General features: G+C 39.4%; 1 protein-coding gene across 1 annotated transcript in view; it reads left to right on the forward strand.

Annotated features, from left to right (window-relative positions):
* LOC307157248 (uncharacterized protein) overlaps nt 1-13,713 on the forward strand; it is a 175,885-nt gene that overhangs the window by 128,100 nt on the left and 34,072 nt on the right. The window lies entirely within an intron of this gene.

Raw genomic sequence — 13,713 nt, forward strand, 5'->3', positions numbered from 1 at the left:
GCGGGAAGACTCGGGCCAGGCCCATGACCTCTCCCCCTCTGCTGCCCCCGGTCTTTAATATCTCCACCCAGTACCGCTTTTCTCCTCTTCGCGAGACGGAACGCAACACTGGTAATCGGGTGTCGACCGTAACGTCCACAATACCTCAGCTAAAGGTAAGGTGCACTTTCACTGTTTTCCTGGTGCTTGTGTTCTCGATGTCACTGCGAAGGTGCCCGAGACCCTGAATGGTGATAATAATAATAATAATAATTAATAATAATAATGTGTTACATTTATATAGCGCTTTTTCTGAGACCTCAAAGCGCTTTACATAGATGGGGGAATCTCCTCAACCACCACCAATGTGCAGCATCCACTTGGATGATGCGACGGCAGCCATATTGTGCCAGAACGCCCACCACACACCAGCTTACTGGTGGAGAGGAGACAGTGATGAAGCCAATCAGTATATGAGGATGATTAGGAGGCCATGATAGACAGAGGCCAAGGGGCAAATTTGGCCAGGATGCCGGGGTTACATCCCTACTTTTTTTCGAAGGACATCCTGGGATTTTTAATGACCACAGAGAGTCAGGACCTCGGTTTAATGTCTCATCCGAAGGACGGTGCTCTTTTGACAGTATAGTGTCCCCGTCACTACACTGGGGAGTTAGGACCCACACAGACCACAGGGTGAGCACCCCCTGCTGGCCTCACTAACACCTCTTCCAGCAGCAACCTGGTTTTCCCAGGAGTCTCCCATCCAGGTACTGACCAGACTCAGCCCTGCTTAGCTTCAGTGGGCAACCAGTCTTGGGCTACAGGGTGATATGGCTGCTGACGCGATATGTGATGCGAGCATCAGAGCTTTCGTGCTGCATATAGGGGTAAAGGACATCAGGCTGCGGCAGATGGAGATTCTGAAGAGGGACTTGAGGAGCCTGTTCGAGGCGATATGCAGCACAAGGATCATCGTGTCCGGACTGCTTCCCACATACCGACGAGTACATGAAAAGTTTAGTAGATTATTTGCCCTAAATTAATGGTTAATGTCATGGTGTAATGAACAGAAACTGCTCTTTGTTAATAATTTGAATCATTTCTGGGAGTGATCTAGGTTTTTCTGTGCTAATGGGCTGCAGCTCAGCAGAATTGGTGCAGATCTTCTGTCGGACAACATCTCCAAGACACTACGCACCATGCGTATAGTAAGTCATACCTCAAATCACAGTCCTGGTTCTACCCACTTAATTGATATTAATGTGTGTGTAGTCCACTCTATAGATACTGTGTCTATTCCCTGAATAATGAGGTCAAACAATAAATCTATAGGATCTAGAAAAAATCTGATCATGATTAAACCGAAAAAAAAAAATGAGTGAACAAAAACAATCTCTAAATCTTCTTACTGTTCTTCCTACTCAAGAACAAGCCCAAGTCTCTTTCCTGGACGCCGACTACCACCCAGCCTTTCCAGAGCCTCAAAAAATTATTTACCAGCACACAGCTCCTGATCCATTCATACTAGGGCTTTGACTCTGAACTTCATTATTTGAATATAATTCGAATATAACAAAAATAAAAGATATTCAAACAAATATTAGGGAGCCTTTAATATTCTAAACTGTTATGTGCATTTATTTATTTTTGTAAATGGGTTTGCTTAAAACGTTGTTTTCAATTCAAATTTCAAGGCTTTTTCACGCCTGATGAAGTTGTGAATCGCAAGTTCATTAACAAGTCTATTATTGGTCATTTGGGCCAATGTTAGCATCGTAGCGTGGTCATGGGTGACGTTAGCGTCCTGGTTACTTAGCGCCTATTTTGTATACAAGAAAACTAAATTTGCCTACAAACACGCCTGAGGAGTTTGAAATATACACTCCTAAAAATCTAAAAAGCAACATGGGGCGCTACTTTGGGTTCCCAAAAAAGGGAAACATTACGAGCAAAGACAAAGTAGTGTGTAGGACTAAACTAACATAACACGCAACGACCAGCAATATGAGAGCCCACCTGTTAACACTACATCCCGGTAAACTGGAAGAGGAGGAATGATCGGGATTGGGATCGGGGACGAAGCAGGTCAGAATCGACTCCATGCTGCCATCTCCTTCACGAGGCCTCTCATATGCCCGTCAAAATAGAGCGACAGATTTGCTCTCACGGTTCGTTTGTGAAGATATGAGGCCCATTAACGTTATATATGGGAGCGGGTTTCAAGCTTCCGTCCACAAGCTAGAGCCAAGATTCAAGATCCCCTGCTACAGAACCATGAATGGTAAAATAACGAAACTGTACGACACAACTAAAGGTGGCATAAGGGAAATGCTGCGTGGAGAAAAACTCCACAATGCGGCCAACTATGTCAATGCAGTAGAGAGGTACTTGGGGATCACGGATATCCCGTGCATGGCTCACACAATTAACCTGGCAGCGAGAAAGGGGCTTGCAGAGCCTTCCGTTGCAACAACAGTCAGTCGCCTGAAGGCTGCAGCTCAGCATTTCAAGCACTCCCCTACAGACAGCTACCTCCTGGAGTCCAAGCAGAAGCTCCTTGGTCTCAAACCAGTCCAGCTCATCAACGATTGCCCCACCCGCTGGAACAGTACCTACGATATGATCTGTCAGTCAGCTGATCAACAAGCCCCAGTTGCAGCGGTGATAATGGAGAAGAAACTCAACCGTCTGTAGCTCAGCACTATCTAGTGGACCCTGATGGAGAAGGTCAGTACATTGGCTAATAATGTTGGGTCTAATAATATTATTAGACTTTAGTCCCTAAAGTTAACATTACTGTTTGCAAACGTAGTAACACGTATAAGCCTAGTTAACGTTAGCTAAGCTAAGTTTGTGTTTTGTGTAACGTCAAGTGGCACATAGCCTAACTGCGCTCACTAGTTATCAGTAGAGCATGTTAGCTAGCTATCTAACATTAGTGGCGCTAGGATAAGCTTGTTATTAACTGTGTGTTTGTTCTGCAGGTAAAAAGACGTGCTGAAGCCGTTCAAAGTAGCCACCCAGGCGATGTCAACAGAAAACTACCCAACAGCATCAGTGGTCCTCCCCCTGCAGTATGTGCTTCTGACACAACTCAAGCCCTCCACCGATGACTCAGCAGGACTGAAAGAAATGAAAATGATGTCAATGATCTGAAGGCGCGATATGGCCCCGACAAAGATGCATTCTTGCTACTGAACACAGCCAGCTACCTTGACTTGCGTTTTCACCGACTGGTTCATTTGGAACAAGAGTCGCAGCAGGCAGTGCGAAAAAAGGTTCAGAGGGAGCTTTCAGAGCTCAACGAGGAGACATGCGAAGAGGAATGCCAAGATGAGAACGCCACGACTACGGAGCCACAGCATCGCAAGGAAAATAATGCTCTTAGCGCAATGTGGGACCTCTTTGGCAATGTGTACTGCAAAAACTAATGAATTATTATTATCAATAATAAATAATACAAAAACATTTAAATGATCAAGTGGCTTTCATAACTCAGACTCGCTATATAGCGAGTTTTTGGAAATATAAAAACTGCATTATAAGACGTAGCCATAACAACACAACAAAAACTCATTTATTTTTAACAGTCAGACCGAATGAAGGTGTGCTCCAAAGAGAAATTATGGCCTACGACAGTGAGCCCCCACCTGCGTGCTTAAAGTGATTCTCAACTATAACGGGTATGGGGTGGAATATACGATTTAATATGAATGACGTGCATCAAAATCTTTTGTTTATTTGTGATAATTTTAGCACTTTATTATTATTGTCTGTATTATGACAATTATAATAATTGTAACCGCACTGGGGTGCGTTTCCCGAAAGCATCGTTAGCCAACATTGGTCGCAAGTTCCGTCGTTATCAGCATAGTTCAACGATTTGGTGTTTCCCAAAACCATCGTTCCAACGAACGTTCGCAAACAGCATCGCAAACTTGTGTGGTTGGAATGACAGCTCTCAAGCTGTCGTTAGAAGCATAGTTTCTAGTTTACATGAGATGTAGACTGAATAAATCCTTATCTTTAGCAAAATAAGCAAGCTGACATTCAGTACAACTCGTGTTATTTACAGGGGTGCAAACAGCGCGCTTTTCGGCGCCTCCCGCTTTTTTCACATCAGTTTGGGTGACTTGTGTGAATCGTGCAGATCCGAAGAGTTTTTTTTTAAGAGGGGGGGGGGGGGTGGATGGGTTGAGAGGGTCTGATTATAATTTAACCAACAGTAATTCTTGATTGCGTCCACCTCAACAAGTAAATAGAAAATAAGCGAATCAGAACACTGCGCGCCAAACCAGCAGTATGTGCGCAAGCGTGAACCACTAGTGTTTCTGTCTCACTCTGGATCTGCCACTGCATCACATTTCTCTCTGCGTGGCGTGGAGTGTCCGTTTTTATGTCGGCTCTCATGTTAACCGGTTAGAGCTTGTGTTAGAGCATGCCTGCGTGACACACACACTTCTCGAGCCGCGCCGAAACCGCGTGCTAGAAATAGAACCGCAACCGACGCCTATTTTTCACGCGACACGCAAGAGTGTTGGAAGTTTTCAGACAAAACAGAAGGCGCAAATACATATTAATAAATTACATTTTGATGCTTGAAAGTCTCTCGGTTTTGACAAATGCGTATATAATTGTAATTTTAAAAATAGGCCTAATTATCGATTTTCAAATATTGCCCCTGTCAATAGGCCTACAGAACGAAATATTCTGTAGCCTATTTTGCCGTCAATACTGCCGACGTTGTCTTTGCTGTATCAGGCTATATATATTAACATCCAAATGTAGATGGTCTGTCGGCGCACAGAGCCACGCAGTCGCAGACAGCACGTGAAGTTCGTGAACACCGAATTCCCTTTTCTTTCTTATCTATTTGTGTTTGAACAGACATGTGCACGAAAAATTAAGCCAGTGAGTGTCCGTCTCAACGAGTTTCCCCGTAAACGCAGTCAAAATAAAACGGATGCGTGTCATTACCGGTATTAGATACGTGCATTCGTCTTAAAGGGACAGCACCCAATATACCTGCAGCTGTTTGTGTCACCAAAGTTAATCAAACAACAAAAGAGAAAGAGAAAAATCACGTTTTGTCAAAAGATAAACTGTATTAATACTTAATACAGTTAATTTACCTGAAAAACAGGTAAAGCACTGCTTTATTTCTCGTGTATTTGTGTTTTATTGTATTTATATTTGTATTTTGTTCATTAGTTTCTATGCAGATGCACTAGGCCTACCCTACACAATTACCCCAATCATCCTAGAATTATTAATTCTTTACAAAAAGAGCTATTCAAATCATCAGGTGAAATTGTTTTCAGGAAGTAGCAGTAAAGCAAGAAGAAGAAGTGCAAGATAGTTTTTCTAAATTTCATTTGACTCTATGTGCCTATAGGGGTGGGTTGGGGATGGTGGCAATGTAGTATCTGGATATTTGCCACGGGACGAGGGCTTCGATTACCTCTCTCTTTTTTGACCATACATGTGTTTGCAGCCCTGTATTTATTTAGAATACATACAAATGTAATTTACGTCTTTTAGTTTGTCAAGAGATTTAAAGCACCGTTTTTGAAGACTGCGCATGTGCGAACGTGCTCGACTATGTAAGAACGAGCCAAATATTGAGTCTGGTAATAAAGCAAAATAACTGAGAAAAATTAGAAATGGTCTTCAGATGCCATGTCTGTAACTTATATGACAAAATCTAGCGTTAATTCGATCTGAAACAGATTAATTAAAATAAGTTATTAGTCCACCACGTGCGAGACGTCATAAACCAACGTGGTTGAACGATACTTTGCGACATACGGTTTCGGGAAAAAGTCGTGACTAGCTAGTTGATTTCTCCAACGATGCATCGTACTATGGTAGTTAAGCAGCGAGCTAGATAGTTGTACGGGAAACGCACCCCTGGGTAGTACATTAACATTAGCTCAAATGATATAGGGAATTTTAATAATTAATCAGGAATATGATTAATATATTTCGCATATTACAGTTACATTAAATTATCGAAGTTGAAAAGAGATCAATTGTATATATGAATAATCAATCACAACAAATTATAATTCCTCATTCATATATCAATAGTCTTATTTCAGATCGATTATATGAGATAACCCTTAATGGAAATTAATGTAATTATCAAACAGTTGTTTGTCCAGCAAACGGCCGTAAGATTAACCTATCAACTTCTCAATAAAGTTATCACTTCTAATAATTTCAGGAAGAATAGTTTCTGGCCATGAGACCATTCTCCTGTCCTTATAAAATTTAGGTTACTGGAAAGTAACAAATCGTAAAGCTTGTAGCTAAGATCAAAACATTTCATTGACTTCGTGACATGAGCACTCAGACAGAATCAATCAGGAATATATTGGGTTTTTAATAATTGAACTAATAATACATCGAACTACGAGTATAAAAACACTACAGTTTACACGAGTATGCATACACAAGATACAGAACACATAAACAAATAAAACATTACCAAACTAACACGAATTAAAATAGGAGTGAGAGAGAGAGATTGAGAGAAAGAGAGAGAGAGAGGAATGAACAAGAGAAAGTGAAAGCAAAATGTGCGATCAGAGAGAGAGATCACAGTATGGCAAAAATCACAGACCAGGGAAACTTTGAGAGAGACAACAAGAAATCCAATCACCTTAAACAGGGACAGACAACCTTAAACGAATTAAAAGCTCGATTATACTTGCACATGGTCTGCGGTGTTGCTGAGGCAGGCACTATGGGCCTTTTGGAGCTAGGCGTGTTCTCTCGTGTCTTCCGGGGCGAGCGCGGTCGCGGGAATTTAAAGGTCCTTTGAAAGCAAAGTTACTAAAGAAATAATTCAGGCTAAGTTAATTTTCCCTTGTAGATGGAAATGAACAAAGGAGAATGAAAAACAAAGACAAAAGACTAAAAGAAAAGAAAAGAAAAACGGAGAAAACTCCCTATTAAGGAGTTCTGGAGCCGGGAACCTCTCACATGACGAAGTGCTCTGAGAAATTTCCTGAGTCGGTCTTTTATGGAGTTTCTTAACTTACGCCTACTTTGCGTACGTAGACCAATCACCTTAGAGTATCTCGAGCGGGAAAAATTCTTCTTTGTCGTGTCAGGAGAACTTATTTGCATAGTTTATGATGGTATAAAATTTCGTCATTTCTACCCAGAAAGATTGTACACTCAGAACAATACATTTTACTGTAATCTCCTATGTATGAGTGGTTCAGTCAAAACAAGACGGTTAAACAGATACCAAGAATGAAATATAAAACAGTTAAGGATACAAAGTTACAATAAATGCACGATTATAGGCATCTTACGTTTGATTAACACACGATAAAATTGCAGATACTCCAATTTGATATGGGAAGACATCTAAGCACAAAAAGGAAATACAGTTAATACATTTAAAAGGTACTTTTCTCTTTCCTTACAAGAATTCCAGCGAGCTGGGATTTCGGGGTCATAAAGTTTTATGACTTGGTCAGAGGTAGGGTTACATCACAATTGGCCACATTAATAACCAAGTGAAAATCAGATTTAAAAAGGTTAGAGAGAAAAGTAATGCACCATGGTACAACAGTATTACTCACACAATCAAGAGAGAAACTCATAATCTAGAGCATAAATAGAAACAAACTCATCTAGAGGTCTTTAGAATTGCGTGAAAAAACAGCACTTCTCGCTTTAAAAGCAGCCAAGGCCGAGCATCTCCGCAAACTAATAGAAAATAACCAAAACAATCCAAGATTTTTATTTAGCACGGTGGCTAGATTAACAAATAAACAGACATCACCTGAACAAATTATTCCATTATTTCTTCAATGAGAAAATCAAATGCATCAGAATTATTTTTTTTAAATGTACTACCTTTGACAGCGTCCTATGATTCAGGCTCAATTATTGCCCCTTAAGAATAATTGCAGTGCTTTACAACTATAGGACAGGAATAGCTAAATAAACTTATCTCTGCATCTAAACCAACAACATGTTCATTAGATCCAATACACACTAAATTACTGAAAGATTTGTTACCTGTAGCAGAAAACCCTCTTCACAATATTAACTTGTCTTTATCTCTAGGTCATGTTCCAAGATCGTTCAAGCTGGTAGTTAGTAAGCCTCTCATAAGTACCTTTCACACAGCGCGTTGATCCCGGGAAATTGCCGTAAAATTGCTAGAGTGCCACAACTGTTTTTGTGTGCAGATCTCAGAGCCTAGGCTGCTTACAGAGACGATTTTTTTTGACGGCATGCTTATGGGGCGGGCAGCTAGCGGATTGTTAGGAAAGATTAGATGAATGTGATCATTTATGTTTGGGCCTGAAATCGCTGATACAACCTTTAATCTATTGTGTTTTTAGTTGTCATATTGTAAGACACCCACATTGCTTTTTGTTTGAAATTTCATTCACCAATGTTAATTAACAAGAGAAAAAATTGTGACATCAGCACACCTTGAGGATTTTTTGGAAATCTGTTCTTGGTGATTTAGAGTTTAATGTATTGTTCCAGATATGCTTCTGTTCGATTGGGAAGTCTTTTATTATTCCTAGACTTATGGTCTTTTGATAGATTTTAAAGATCATTATAGTTGATGCTACTGTGTGAGTGAGGTTTGAGTAATGTAGTTGACGAAGTTACGGCAGCACATTTTCTGTTCTCGTGCAAGGCTGTCCTCAGACATTCATGTAAAAGGACATTTTCTGTTTTCAAGGACTATAAACCACAATGTTACTACACATATTTGCCTTTTGTCTGTAAAACCATACATATCTAATAGAGAAAATTGATAAATATGTATAATAAACTGTTTGGACCACTGGCCATCATTGGGTTTTCTGGAGGGAAGGGATCCATCAAATAGATAGATATGATTGATTTATTTAATTAAAGTGTCATGCTTCAAAAAGCCCAGCCCATATGGGCTTACAAGAAACTCCAAAGAGGTCAAATACAGTGTTCAATAATACAAAACAAACAAATGCTATGTTTTGTAAACTGCTTATTCAGCTCTCACATAAGGAATGAGACCAATTGAAGAGCATGCATATAGATATCCCGCCCAAGAGAGGAGGACTCTGCAGTGGGGTTAATATCTTGTAAGGCAGCAAGAGTCTCAGCTGACAAGGGCCATGCAGTTTCTGGTACTATGACTCCCTGTTCTGGATCAGCAACACAAGCTTCCTGGTAGGGGTGCAACGGATCAAAAAACTCACGGTTCGGATCGTTTCTCGGATCAGAGTCACGGATCGGATCATTTTTCGGATCAAAAAAAAAAAAAAAAAAAGACAAATAAACAAGTTTTGTCTTTTTGTTTATTAACACTTTTAAACTATTAAAGAATAAAAGTATTAAATTAAAATCAACTTAAAGTGCACAAGGCATATCTTCTTTTTAACATAATTAATGAAAATTCATAATTAATGAAAAACAACTTAAGTGCAGCATAAAAAGGTTCCTCCTTCCTTTAAACATGGACCAATGACCATTAATAAAAAACTTTTTCGCTGAGGTGGGTGTGCGACGGGATGTCCTATGTAATATCGTGGCTCAAGCACTTTCAGCATGTGTTTTAAACAACCGAATATGGCCTCATGTCTGTACCTATAATTTTTTTTTTATTGCATCACAATAAGTGTATTGTGATTTTCAAACCATTTTAGTAACTAAACTGAATTTTATTAGGTTTAGTGACAACATGTTACAATGTTTACATGGTACAACTTTTGGTAAGCTACGCTTTTTTATTATTTCAATTCAATTATTGTGATTTGATTTAATATTGACTCATTTGGATAAATATTAGGTGGGCTACACAAGACAGGCATTAATTTTTCTCAAGAAAAAAACATCTCACCTAATCAGGGTTCGAAATGAGGGGGTTCTGGGGGGGTCCCGGACCCTCCATAAGTCATTAGGGACCCCCCATAAGGATTTATTTTTGGATTTTGGGGGGTCCCCGACAAATATATTTTAACATTAATAATGACTGTGAAAATTATAGGTCTTTAGTGACGTTTTATATTTATAACAGTAATTAATTTATTTCCTAGCGCGAGGCAGCAATAAGGGCAGCTATTAGCCGAGTGAGTTCCTACAGCGTCACAGATTGTTGTTGTGGTGCTCCCGCAGACACGCACTGTAGCTGAACGCGGCAAAACAAAACCTCACAAAGAGTGAAATCCTGAATGAAAATCCTGTAAGTGCTTCGATTATGTTTATATCTCCATAATTGCTTATAGTAAAATAATAGGAGTTCGAGTTCCTATATCAAAAGTTGCATTATACCCAGTGTAATGATTAGAAGAGTACGTCAACGTTTCTTGCTGTATGTGTATGAAGCCAAATGATCTGCCAGCTAACACAGCAAACTATGGGAGCTTGTTTCCGCCACAGAGTGAAAAATAAAAAAGGTAATTGCGACTTTTTAATCTCACAATTCTGACTTTTTATCTCAGAATTAACGTTACGTGATATAAAGTCGCAATTGCAGGTTATAAAGTCATGCGTGATAAAAAGTCGCAATTGCGTTGTGTTATTAAGTCAGAATTGCGTGATATAAAGTCGCAATTGCGTGTTATAAAGTCAGAATTATGAGATACAAACTCGCAATTGCGAGAAATATACTTTTTATCTCACAATTCTGACTTTTTTTCTCAGAATTGCATGTTTAATCTCGCAATTCTGACTTTAAAATACGCAATTGGGAGATATAAAGTCAGAATTGCATGAAATAAAGTCGCAATTGCGTGTTGTAAAGTCAGAATTGTGAGATATAACTTTTCTGAGGTAAAAAAATAAAATAAAAAGTCTGTCTTTTTTCTCTTAGAATGGATTTTATATGAGTTTATATCTCACAATTCTGACTTTATAACACGCAATTGCGTTATAAAGTCAGAATTGCGAGAAAAAAAGTCAGAATTCTGACTTTATAACACGCAATTGTGACTTTATTTCACGCAATTCTGACTTTGTATCTCGCAATTCTGAGAAATAAAGTCAGAATTTCGAGATGTAACTCAACTGTGAGATAAAAAGTTGCAATTATTTTTTTAAATGTTTTATTCTGTGGCAGAAACGAGCTTCCATAGCAGACCTAGCAGCTAGACTAGTTATTCAAAGCTAGCTTAACAACCTACTTGTCCAGTCAGTGATTACGAAAGATAGCCAGTCCAGGACTTAATTCAAGTCTGTGAGTTGATTAAAGTGAATGTGATTTGAGCATGAATGAGTATACATGAGAGCTTGGTAAGCTATCTAGGAAGCTAATATTATGTTTCTTAATGTAGAATCCTGCATCATGGAGAGAAAAAGAGGAAAAAGAACTTGTAACTTTGTTGCTCCAGAGTTAGAGGTTTACCTGTTAGATTATAGCCACTTCTCCAGACACCACTGGGCCTAGCCCAAACCATGAAAAACATCCCAAGACCATTATCCCACCTTCAACATTGGTCCATATAATTTTGCCTACAGTAGGCTATATAATGTAGCAAGGTAGTCTTCAGAATTTTGAATAATTTAATCATTAATTTTTAGGGGACCCCCCAAGAGTCTTAAGTCATTTCGAACCCTGCACCTAATGCTGTAAACATACAGAGAGCCCTATCAGCTGGCAGTATTATTTAAGGTTAAAAATAACTCAAATTAAATAGAATGCGTTTTTTTTTTTTTAAATATATATAATAACAACAACTTTATTTAATGATATAAGTAAAAATATAATAAATATGTAATATAGTACACATATTTAGCAAAATACTCTCTATAGCTCTTTTTTTCTAGCCAACTAATGTGCTATAGCCTATATTATGGTCATCAAATGGCTTTCCTGAGGTAAATGTTATGTGACATGATTGTTCTCCAGCTGTTTTATTGACCCCTTTTTTTGATTGATTGGTCGATATTATGTATGAGGAATATACATTTAGGTAAGTTGTAGGCTACTGTATCTTTCAACATTGTTCATTCGTGTGTATTTAACGTTACTATTAGCTAGAGATGATCGGTTCACGTGCCGCCAGGGATCTGTCGCGTCACATTTACAAGCGCCAAAACGGTATTTAATGTTTGAATTTCGTAATAAAAGTGACCGAATCTGAGAACTGAGAATTTTTTATATCATAAGTAACCTGCTCTGTCTAGTCTGTCGGTCTCCGTCCTCTTTGCTCCGCGTTTTTTTTTGTGCTTGAGAAAATGGATGTGTGTGAGAGCGTGTGAAAAGTGTCAATTGCGTGTGTCTCACGGTGAATGCGTGAGAGTTGGCAGCTCTGCAGGGGATTTAAATGACGCGTGGCGTTCCTCCGCTCGCCATGACTACGCTGTGTGTGGACTGAACATGCGCACAACATTTATTTTTTCATAAATCAATCCGCGGATCACGTGTGTGCCGAACCGAAGATATTGATCCGAACGGATCACGGATCAACGATGATCCGTTGCACCACTACTTCCTGGTCATGCAAGTGTTCCATCTGTAATAGAAAATAAGTCAAACAAAATACTATTATAACAATTGTCTTCTAACGTACTGTGAGATTGAATATTCATACTATGTTAGGTCGTAGTTATCTAGATACTTAATGTACATGTAACCCGTTTTAAAAACTAATGTACTGCGTACTGCATGCTGCAATGTCTGGGACAAACCTCAGACAGATCTGGCTCTTGCACCAGTACTTGCATCCTCCCAATTCTCCAAAGCTGATTAGGGGTCAGGTTTGCCTCGGTCCTCAAGGGGTGACAATTCCATGTCTCTACAAAGTTTTGAAGGTCTGCTTGTAGACGTGGAATGAAAACATACCCAAGACAGAAGACGTGAACAGCATTTGAGAGGTCTACAAACCCCTATTCCTCCAAGGTGTGAAGCATGTTGTAATACTGAGATGTTACAGCGTTCCACACATCTCTCCATAGTCGTTCCACTCTGCAAATAAGTTACATGGTAAAGTGGTCAGTTGCATTGAGAAAACAAAACAAAAAAACACTAGTATGTACAAAATTATATTAGTCTGGCTACAAAAGTTAGAATCCAATTGACTGACGGTTGGTCTAGTGTAAGGGAAAGCATCTTTTCCACTCTAAATTTGAATAGACTAATCAGCACCATGAATTGTAATGATTAGACACCAAGGGCAGAAGTAATGCTTTTGTCAAAACGGTAGTCTGGCCTAGAATCAGCTGTGGTGCCTGTGGCTTCTTGTCTATTCCGCTAGATACCAGTCTACTTCAGGCAATACCTCAAACGATATCTGTAGAGCAGTTCTTCATGCCTAAAAATAACAGACAAGGCTCCCCCAGGATGTATATGTAATACCCCCATAGTTTTGGGGACTTGCAATCAGGTTACTATCAGGTGTCAAACATAATCAAGCTAATTGTTGGGATGGATGTAGCTAACTGTAGGTAGGATGCAATGTGAACCCTGGATTGAGAGGAAAGTAATAACATAGACCATCTTCACCTTTGGTTGCGCACACTTTTCCCAGCTATAAAGCTGCCACGACCTGTTCCTCGCACAGTGAACATGGATCTTGCTATCTCCACATTTTCTACGCCTTGGTCACCGCGTACTCTGAATGAAAAAGAGCATTGTGAGATTCATTTGAAAACAATACTATTTGAAACTGGAAGGAGAAGGTCCTTATTTACCTTGATGGTCATCCATGTTTCTGCACACCCTCCATGAAAAACCTCAAACCAGTCTCTGCCTTATTATTCCCAGCC

Source organism: Squalius cephalus (assembly GCF_949319135.1).
Source record: "Squalius cephalus genome assembly, chromosome: 4".
In the NCBI taxonomy this organism is placed as follows: Eukaryota; Metazoa; Chordata; class Actinopteri; order Cypriniformes; family Leuciscidae; genus Squalius; species Squalius cephalus.